Source organism: Pteronotus mesoamericanus, unplaced genomic scaffold (assembly GCF_021234165.1).
Source record: "Pteronotus mesoamericanus isolate MK-2021 breed Mesoamerican mustached bat unplaced genomic scaffold, CSHL_Meso_final contig_25, whole genome shotgun sequence".
NCBI classification, from domain to species: domain Eukaryota; kingdom Metazoa; phylum Chordata; class Mammalia; order Chiroptera; family Mormoopidae; genus Pteronotus; species Pteronotus mesoamericanus.
Window position 1 is genome coordinate 2,406,897 of NW_026555105.1, and position 11,217 is coordinate 2,418,113.

Consider the following 11,217-nt stretch of genomic DNA (forward strand, 5'->3'; position numbering starts at 1 on the left):
GAGTATTTTTGTATTAGAAGAGTCCTATTAAAAAAAAAAAGTTGTTTTCTGAACTAGAAAAGAAAATGGCCATTTTTGCGTGCCAACTGAGAAAGTGTGCATTACCTTGTAAAGAAAACAATTACAAAGCAGGGGTTTAGAGTTATTTATATAAATGTTGAGCTTTTGCACTATTTTTTAATATAAATATGTCAGTGCTTGTTTTATGGAAACTTCTATCATGTCTGTCGAGACTTCCAAGGGAGAAATGTCGAACTCCAACGTCAGGCTGGGGGTGGGCTCCGCGCAGACTTTGGAGAGAGGCGTCCGGACGGGCCGCTTTCCTAAGGAGCGGAAGCTTTGTCGAGTGACAGGTGGTTTCACCTGGTGACACATTCCCTCCCGAAGGGGACACAGGTTTTCCCCCTCTGGGTCAGAACAGCCTTCAGCTCGCACGAAATAGGAAAGATCCTCGAGGCACCAAGCTCCAGGTGGTGGCCTTGGCTTTTCCCCAAATGAAAATAAACTGTTACTGAAGGAATTTAAGTTTTCCTCCTCTATTTTTTTGTTAAACCACGATGCTCCTGTTGTTGTACTGCCGGCCGCACACCAGAAGGGTGCAGGCGGCTTGTTGGTGCGGGGCGTGTTGGCTAAGGTCAGTGCCGTCCGCTAAGCCTGCAGGAAAGGCCCAGAGTATCAGAAATGTGAGCTTGCCCCTGTCTTTCTCTCCACGTGTCGAATCTCACCTAACAGGCCAGTAAACAGAAGACCAGAGATGAAAAAGAAACACTCCCAGGACATGCGGAAGGGTTCTCGAAACGAGAAAGACAGTCAAACCTATGCTCAATGGATGCTGTAGAAGCCGAATCTCTGCCTTCCCTCCACCTCCATGTCCTCCTCTGCACCACCCTGTTCAGTATGTGTATTTATGTGTGTGTCCGTAAGCATCTTTCTCAGACGCAACTCTTGTTCACCAGGATCTTCCTGAGTAGATTTGGGTGTGGTGAGGCCCCTTCGTGGTGGTGCGCCAGCAAAGAAGCATGCGAGGGCACAAGTGTGTGCAAGGGCAGGTGAATGACGGGCAGCGGAGTGGCTTGGCATCGACCGGGGACAGTGGCTGGAGCAGGAGGTCCTTCCGCCCCCCCGAGGACTTGCTACTATTCCAGGGGGTGGGTGACCCCCGCCCCACGTGGACGAGCAGCCCCCTGCCCCCCACCCCACGGAGGTGTCTTCATTTCCGGCAGAATGCCAACTAGCCCACGAACATAGGAGAAAGGTGTAAGAGGCAATAACTATTGTTTTTAAGCAACTTTTTTAGTACTTGGCAAACAAAAACCCAAGAACAATTTTGAAGTTCTGACCATTTGAACTCTATTTATATACACATTGTAAGAACCTAGTGACCAACAGGTAAAGGGTCGTCTTGAGTGGCTGACTGGTCCAGGAGCAGGAAGTGTTTGTACCTTAACAATAAGCCCCGCCTCTCCGTGGGGTCTTCGGCCTGAAATCCGCTTCCCTCGAAGATGATTCTTTTGAAAGGTCGTGCAGAGAAATCCATCCAGTTTGCCGTGAAAGGTCCGGGGACACATCTAGAGATAACATTTGTTTAAAAACAGACCCTCCTGTGGAGCCTCTCCCTAGTGCCTTACTGAGGAAGCGCCTGACCCACCTCTCACCAGGCCAGGTGGTCCTGGGCAGGAACGGGCTCGCCCGGGACCGGCCTTCCCGCTCCTGGTCCGCAAAGGGCTGCTGCTTCTGTTCAAACGTCCCCGTCGCCCTCTCACGTCCCGTCCCAGCCTCCCTTGTCAAGCGCTGTGCTTCCTGTCTGCCTGGGTCGAAATCCTAGACTTGGACCTCGTTTGTGTGGACAGTGGCCACCACAGCCCGTCCCACGCGCTCCCCTGAGGCAGACTCGGAGCCGTGTTGCTGGGTGGCAGGGTGGGGTACCCGCAGCTGCTGTGCTTTCAGAGTTAGAAGGAGGCCGGCGTGGGTGGCTGATCTCAGGGGGCTCTAGGGCTGAGCACGGCCCTCGGACCACGCCCCCGCATCGCACTCCAGGTCACCGTGCCGTGGTGCCCCTGGCTTCGTGCCAGCAGACAATTGCAGAAGTACATGGCGGAGTGGCTTGGGAAAGCCAAAGCGCATGTCTCAAGAAGAGCAGTGGTGTGTGTTTGTGGCGATTACCGCCCTCGCTAAGCTCTTGGTTTCTCTGTGGACCCCGGAGTTGGGCTGGGGGTGGGGAGGAGGTACAGTCTTTAGGGGTTGGCTCTCATGCTATTACTATTTTTGAAAAGCCTTTGAGCACCCTTCAGGAGGCCCCCTGTTTCCAGTAGAGATCTGGGGAGTCTTCAGAAGTGGCTGGTTGGAGGGGGACCAGGCTGGGTTCAGAAAAGGTGGCTGAGCTCAGCTTTCTTAATGCTCATTGTTTTCCTGCTTGTCAACCCCCACACCCCCCACCCCGACCCCGCAAAGCCCGGGTCCATGCAGATGGCCTTAGCGAAGTCCACTAAGAGCCCTCCCTGTTCCCCCAAACCCCACGTTTGTGCACAGAGCTGAACGTGACTTCTCTTCCCCGTCCAGCGAACCCCGAACCCGTTCCCTGTCCTCCTCTCCCTCCTCTGTGAATTGTACATTTCAGAGGTTTCCTTTTTGGTCCGTGCAACCTAAAGCCTCCAGATCCACAAAACATGCTGATGAAAAGGAAAGAAATCTTCTCCGGAATCTGCACGTCCCAAGCGTCGCTGTCGGATAGAGCTGAGCCGGAGGGACGCGGCGCTCCCACCGGCCTGCCTGGCTCCGTGGCGGCTGGGCTGACAGCGACGCTTTCACGTGGTGCGCCTGGCGTTGGAACCGCTCGCCTCTGCTGCCCATCTCCCGAGTTCTGTTAAACTGTAAACTCTCCGGCACACTGAGTGCAGGGCCCACGTCACTGCTGCCTAAGAGACTGTGCGTTTGGGTGCCAATCTGCAGGCCTGATGAAATCGCTTGTTGTGTATCAATAATCGTCCGTGGCAATGACGACATTCTGAAAAGCTGCAATACTTAAACAATAAATTTTGCAATTCTTTGGAAGGAGGCTGTGTTGTTTCTTTGGTTGTTCCGCTCCCCCACCACCCTCAGCAACAGCCCCAGGATCTCTCTGTGCGACTGTGGCCGACTCCCTCCTCCTCTCGGCTTCAGGGCAGGGCACCTGGTGCCAACCCAGTACTTGGGCTAAAAGAGTTTCCAAAACATTGCCCACTTTTCCTCCTTGGAGAATCACTAGTTGCTAGAACATGACCAGAGCTCTGACGAGGTCTGCAAGATGAAACTTTTTAGGTAAGGTTTTCCCAGAAGTAAACTCCAAGACGGTCCCCTGTCTGGAGGGGTGGGTCACGGCTGTCTCCCAGGGGACCTGGTTTGGGGGGTCACGAGGAGGACAGGCAGCAGTGGGTCACAGAACCCCAAAAGGGACCCCAGGGTGTGTGAGTGTGGCATCCACAATGCCCACAGCAGAAAATCTTATTTATCTCTCTCGTGTCTTTATTGCCTGATAAATGTTTTTGGTTTTTTTTTTTTTAAATCAGCTTAAACAGAGTCCATACCCCACAGAGATGACCAGTTTGGCCTCAGACCCAAGGGTTCCTAAGCTGCTAGACCCCTCATGCCGCAGGGCACAGAACGCAGCACAGGTCGGCACTCCCTGCACGGTGCACAAAAACCGCAGAGGTTGCAAAGACTTAGGGAGAAGCTGAAAGATGACTCTTCATCCCTTGGTCTAAGAGCAGCGTGGGCAACACAGTGTTGTGCCCGGAGCCCAGGTGCCTCTCCTGGTGGCCGCTCCCTTTCTGGTCCTCAGCCACCTCGACTGTGGAATGGACTGATGGCCGTACCTCTGAGCTCATTGCGCCTGGTGTCCAATAAGGAAATGCCTGTTGCTCCCCAAAAGGGTGCCTGCCACACGTAAATACCAGTGAGCCGCTTCCATCGGTAATGGGCTCCCAGCAATGGTTTTCATAGCATCGAATGAAAGCCCCCGGGGGCTTCTGGGTCAGTTCGCAGGTGCTGGGCCGAGCGCACACACAGCCCACACCCCCCAGGTCGTCAGGGCAGGACAGGGTTTCCCCGGACGGAGACCCCCACTTGGAGTACAGCCCAAGCAGTACAGCCGTCTCTGTCCAGGATAATGACTGAACTCGTGACAGCTGGTAGGCCTTGAGCATCCGTTAGGTGGTGTGCATGATGCTGAGTGACTGACACCCGTTTGGGCGCTGAGGAGGCCACTGGGGGTACCAGTGCATCAGATCCAACCCTCGACCTCAAAGAGCTCACCTTCGACCGCAGCACAAGACGGTGAGGGCAAGGGTGGGCTGTTAGGAGCGAGAGGGGGAGGTGAGCCCCTCACACCCTGCGCAACAGCCAGGAAGGGGGGTAGGCATGGCCCGATACGGGGCGGGGGCACCAAGAAGATGGTTCGGGATGTCCCACAGGCAATTGGAATGTGACTGAGAAACAGCCACATTTCCCCTTGGAGCCCATCCCATAGGCAGGTACCCATGGCCGGCGCCCGGGGTGCAGCTCAGCTGGGACTCTCTGGGTTCAACTGTCTGCAGATTTGGCGGGGGGGGCGGTCCTGTGGCCTCAGTTCACTAGCAGGTAAAGGAAAGTAGTTGATTTTCAGTCTGTTCACCTGTTTCTTCTTGTAAGGGTAAGAGTGACGGCTTCCAGGCTGTTCCCATGACAGAATGGAAAACGGAGGTCCCCTGCGTGTCTTTCTTTTTTAATTTTTGAAAGTTAAAATAAAATTCACATACCATAGAACTCCCCTGTTTAAATGTACGGTTCGGTGGGTTTTAGTAGGGGTGCAAAGCTGCGCAGCCATCACCAGGGTCTAATTCCAGCATCCCTGGTGAAACGTCAGTCCCCTACCCCGCCACCCCCCACCCCCATTCAGCCGCTGGCTCCTGGCCCCCGGGCCCCAGCCCCTGGCAACCACCGATCTCCTTTCTGTTTCCACGGGCTCTCCCTGTTTGGACATTTCCTATAAAGGGGTCATACCATACGTGCTCTTTTTCTTGTATTATGTGTCTGGTTTCTCTTACTTAGCATAATGCTCTCCAACGTTCATGCGCGTCACAGCAAGCGTCAGGACATTCTTTCCCTTTGAGCAACATTCCGTTGCACGGATCTGCTGGATCCGTTATGGCCCTTGTTTATCCATTCATCAGTTGGTGGACTTTGTCGGGGGCAGGGGGTTCCATGTTTGGGCTACTGTGGGTAACGCTGCCCTGAGTATTCACGGACGAGCTTTTGTACAGACACGTGTTTTCATTTCTCCTGGCTATAGACCTCGGAGAGGAACTAATTGGCTGGGTCATACGGTAATTTTATATTTAACTTTTTGAGGAGCGGCCAAACTGTCTTCCTCAGCAGCAGCACCAATTTATGTTCTACCAACATTGTCCGAGGGGCCCAATTTCCCCACATCCTCACTAACATTTGCTATTTCCCTTTTAAAAAATGGTTACTACTGAAGCTATGGGGGTGGGGGGTGTCTCTTGTGGTTTTGATTTGCGTTTCCCTAATGATGCTTATCGAACGTTTGCATCTCTTCTTTGGGGAAATGGCGATTCAAACCTTTCACTCATGTTTTTATTTGGGTCATTTGTCTTTTTATTGTTCAGTTGTAATGTTTACGTGTTCTGGATACTAGACCCCTGTTAGACATAGTATGCAGAGAACTCCTCCCATTGTTTATGTTGCCTTTGTACTTTCTTGACGGTGTTCTTTGAAGCACAAAAGTTTATGTATTAATTATTTATTATTTATTGGTTTCTTGGAAGGGAGGTTGTGTACTATGGAAAAAACATTGCTCAATCCAAGGTTACGCAGATTGACACCTGTTTCCTCGAAGAGGTTTATAGGTTTAACTCTTGCATTCAGGTCTTCAGTTTATATTGAGTTAATTTTTGTATTTGGCATGTGGTAGGGGTCTGAATCCTTTCTCTGGCATGTGAATGTCCAGTTTTTGTTTTTTTTTTGGTTTTGGTTTTGGTTTTCTTTTTCTTTTTTTTTTTTTGCATCATTTGATGAAAGACTCTTCTCTCCTCTATTAAATTGTCTTGGCATGCTTGTCAAAAATCAATCTACCATAACGCTATGAGTTTATTTCTGCACTCTTGATTCTATTTTATTGACCTGTGTCTCTCCGTAGTCCTTGTTACTGTAACTTCGCAGTAACTACCCTCCAATTTTGTATTCCAAGATCGTTTTGCATATTCTGGGACCGATACGAATTTGAGGATCAGCTTTTCAATTTCTGCCAAACAGCCAGCTGGGAAATCATACGTATTACATTGGATCTGTAGATCAGTTTGGGGACTTTCACCATTTAACGATATTAAGTCTTCCAATCCATGCACACAGGGGGCCGCTCCGTTTATGCAGAACTTACTTAACTTCTGTAAGTAAGTGATATTCTGTTGTTCTCAGTGTACAAGTCCTCCACATTGTTTTGCTAAATTTATTTCTAAGTAATTGATTCTTTTTGATTCTTTTGCAAATGGAATTGTTTTCCAAATTTTATCTCTGAACTTTTCATCGCGAGTCTATAAAAATGCAATTGACTCGTAGATAATGATATTTTCTCCTACAACCCTGCTAAACTTGTTTACCAGGTTTTGTAACACAAAAGCAACAGGGTGGAGCTGGGCTAGATCACAGGCCGCTGGGTCCAGATGTGCATGCACAACGTTAGAAGGTGTCTGTTCCCACCTTCACACCGACGGCTCACTGATTGCCCCTTCCTGGTGCCCCTTCTGGCCTGGTTCATTCCTGACAGCTCTAACTCAAATGAGAATGGATTAGTTTCCCATTCCTCCACCAAAAGTCCCAGAGTTAAATCCCATTGGCCTGGTTCAGGTCATGTGCCCATCCCTGCACCAATCACTGCAGCCCCAAGAAAAGAGTGCTCTGGTTGGCCACATTTGGGTCACATGTCCTGCCCTCGGCCTGGAGGTGGGGTCCGCTCCCTCCCATGCACATGGATTGAGGACGGGGAGAGGTGATTCCCCAAAGGAGAATGGGGGCAGTTTTACCAGAAGAAGGGGGTCAGGTGCTAGGCAGCTAAAAACAGCAGATGCCATCACACAGGACAAGTCGGTGTCTTAACCCTGAACCAGAAAGCTGTTTATAAACACGGCCAAGCTTGCCCTGAGCCGACCCCGCCGCCCCTCCAAGTGGGGAGGCAGAAGTGCCGGACGCAGCGCTTCCAGCTGGTTCTGAGTTGATGTTTGTTGAAACCGCCTCAGCGTGCGCGCGTCTGGCTTCCTGTCGCTGGCGCAGAGGCACGTTCAGCGGGAGGGGGACCGCGCGAGCCAGCGGGGGAGCCGGAGCCCGCGGGCGTCTGCCAAGCCGGCGTCGCGTTGTCTTTCACACTCTGTACAGTTGTCCCGAAGAAAAAGAACTGCTTCTAAAAATACAACAAAATATTGTAAAAGCCTCACAATCAGACGCCTTGGAACAAAGGATAGGCTTAGTGTGCAAGTGAAATTTTAAAATAAATATCCACCCATGTGTGCATCCCTGTGTGCATGTGCACATGTGTGTGTCTGTCTGTCCTTTGGGACTCTTTGCCCTCCTCCCCACCCCCTCCCTCACGGCCCCTCCCCATGGCTCCTTCCCTCCCCTCCCTGCTGACTCCGTGCCTTGACTGGTATCCTTGAAAGACAGGGCCGAAATCATGATGTTCAGCTTATTAAAAGGCTTTCACTGAGCTCGAAATAATTGCATTTGTCTTTAAAAGCATCTAACTTGATTGAGTGAGCAACTTGAAACACGGATGTTTTTAAACTCATGGAGTTAGACTCCTCTTGCCTGCTCTCCACAGACGTGGGCCAGGGAAGCCGCAAAGCAGGGTGCCCCCACCGGCTCTATGGTTACTTGATCCAGACTCAAAGGCTCACCCACCGCCTGCAGTCACCACGCGCGCCACCTGCTATGACCCCGAGGGACTCCTGTCTCTTAAGACGCATGTCTCCCCATCTTATTTATTTTTTTACTACTTTCTGGCCCTGAAGTCTTAGCTCCTCAGGCTTCCAGAACTTCAAAAATTTCTGAGCTCCAAAATACGGCTGGGGGAGGTGGGGAATTGCAAAATCAAAATCAATACATGTTTAATTGAAGGTCTATAAAACCTAATGTGTCAAGTTCATTAATTGTTCCATTTAGCCATCATAAAATTTTCATAGCACTTAATTATACTTGAAGCAAATTTACGGGTAAAATCGTCTCGCTTTGAGAAAATTCCCAAGACTCCTGGACACTCGGTGAAGGATTTGTGGCCAATTGTAATGAAATGAATTTCTTGTAGGCAAATAATTTTGGAAGCAAAAGGATTTTTAAAAATCATTCGATTATAAAAATAAAAATAAAAATTAGATGTGAATTCATTCCGATATATTTGTTTGGATGCAGGGAAGGGCTTTCTGAAATCAGTTGGTGTGGGCAGGAAGGCACAAGGACAGCCTGATGCTGGCCACTTCCCCTCTCCCTTGCCACCGTCTTCAGGTGCCTGGAGCCACCTTTCCAAACCCTCACCGCCCCTTGGGTGATAATCCTGCAGTGGCCCTTCCTTTGCCCCTGGGAAAAATCTCAAGTGACTACCAAGGCTGACTCCCTGGGCCCACCCAGCTCCCCAACTCAGCCCCGCCTGCCCAGTCCTCCTTTCCTGGCCAGTCATGCGGAGGGTGGGGGACCCGGGACTGGGCCTAACCCACCTGCCAATCCCCAGGCTGGGCCACGTGACCGCTCCTGCAGTCGGAGAGGGAAGTGGGTCCAGGCATCAGCGGGTGGGTCTTTCTCGTCTCCCCCGTCCTCGCGCACACCCCAGCCTGTGGCCTGGGACTAAGAAGGCACAAGAAATTATTTGGTGAATGACCATCTGAATAAGTGGGGCTGCTCTGCCCCCTCAGAGAAGGTGGCTGGTCCTACGATGATGGTACGACCAGCTCCTGTGTGTGGGACACATGCCACGTGCCCAGGGCTCTCTGCCAGCACCCTCGGGGCTCAGCCAGCCTGTGCAGCCAGCCCACAGCTGCAGCTCAGGACGAGTGGGGCCTTGCTCCATGCACGGAGCTAACAGGCGGGGGTGCCAGGACCAGAGCCCCAGGTCTGCGTGACTCTTGTGGGCACAGATGTCTGAGTTCTGCCTTGACAGGCAGCAAACAGAGCCTGTGACTCAGCAACTTTGCTTAGTGTTTGTTTGGTCTTTGTTTCTCTCCTTCCTCCAAGAACTCCCGCGACCTTGTGCAGTCCCTGCGCCTCTCTGGCCACCTCTGACCTTTGTCCTTGACCATGGACATGCTATTCTCCACACTGGGTGCCTTCCAACCTTTCCACTTGCTCTCCCGACATGAGTTCACAGAGCAAGCGTGAACATAACAGCCAGGCTGCCTGGGAGGAAGGGGACTGGGCTTCGCCCACACAATGCTCAGCAAAAATACCCCACTTTTAAAAGAGAGAAAGGGAAAAATTTAAAGACTCGAGATCGGCAATATGTCATTATCATCTGGTTTGGGCGGAGAGTTCTAGCAGTTTCCAGAAAAACACGAGTCATGAAAAAGGAGTGAGTGTGCTTTTCGAGGCAAAAAGAAATTTCAGGGGACACCGGTGTCCCTGACTCCCTTCCTCGCCCCTCCCGCCTTCAGTGCTCGGAGTGCATGGAAACTGCCCTTGAACTCGGTCTTGGGCCTGACCAATAAACACATCCCGTGAGTGGCCACACCTACAGGCACAGAGAGGGTAGCCTCGTTTCTTCCTCAAAGGAACAACAGAGCCTCACAATAAAAGGGACAGCTAGGTGCCTTCCAATATCTGTCATCCCATATTGTAAGTAATAGAGCCCTCAGTTTTAGCTGGATGCATTTTGGCTCAGAATAAAGACTGTTTATCCCAGGCTCCCTTGCCCAGACATGAGACAAATGGGAGGTCAGCAGAATGTGTATGTAACTTGCTAGTGTTCTGAAAAGGGAGATCTGTGGCCTTCTGCCCTTCCTTCCTTCCTTCTTTCCTGCTGGGAAGAAATGCAGATGTGATGGCTGGAACTTAAGCAGCCATCCTAGCACACAAGGCTAACCTCGGAATGGGGGCCACAAATGGCAGAGCAACAAGACAGAAGGGGCCTGGGTCTCAACACCGTGGTGTGTCACACGGATCCTAGACTATTCTCTGGACTCTTAGAGGAGAAAGACAGAAGTGTCTGGATTGGTTCAGCTGCTGATATTTGGGGTAAGCACAATCTTTAAAGCCAAAGTCATCTTGAATAAGCCTCTTAAACTGAGATGAGAACTAAAAGGCAATCCAAATCTTTAAAAGGGAGAATCCCACTCAGCGTGGTGAGACGCTCACACAGGTTCAGGGCTTCCGAGAACCTCAGGCACGCTGTACAGCCTTAGGGAAGATGGAGCCCACCCAAACCAAATCGTTTTTTCTTCTCTTTCTCTCTCACTTTTTCTTCTTCTGCCTAGCGCCTCAGGTTATATTGCAGAGATGCATCATGGTGCATCTTCTACCTTTTGAGCACCTACTGAGCATGTAGATATTCTTTTTCTTCTTTATTATCTGTTTTATACTTAAAGAAACGGAGGTTCCAAAAGATTGTGACCCTCAGCTGGGGAGGAGCAGGGCCTGCCCTGGAGAAGAAGGTGACCCTCCCCCAGGGCACTGGCCCTCCCAGCGCAGGGGCTCCTGTGCAGGGTCCCTGGGGACCCCCAGAGAACTAGCGGGGAGGCTGCACGTGGCCTCCTGGGGACAGGAAGGGGCCATCTGAACACTGCCCCGATGGCAATGAGGGTGCCAGCCTTCACCACCAGAACACACGCGGCCCTTCCAGAAGCCAGCCTGGCCTCCAGGATCAAGGCTGAGCCCCTCAGCCTGACCTGCGAGCCCGCCAGGGCATTCTGGTCTTGCCTTACTCGTCTCTCCCTGCCCGCGACTAGTCGGAGGCACCTGGGTCCACAGGGGAGCGGCGCTCCGGGGAGGAGCCGAAGAGCCTGAGGGGAGGCCGAGAAGGGCGCCAGAGAGCCAGGGTCAGGCCCAATGGACTGGCGTTCCCCTGGGGAGATGATGGGTAGGAGGTCGGTCCAGCTCCGTCAGGGGGCCCGGCAGAGGCGCGCAGGGCCCAGGTCGGTGAGCAGGTGCCCCGGTGGCCAGTCCAGACATGGTGCCTCCCAGGGGTCACTGCAGGCTCTGCCGGACCCC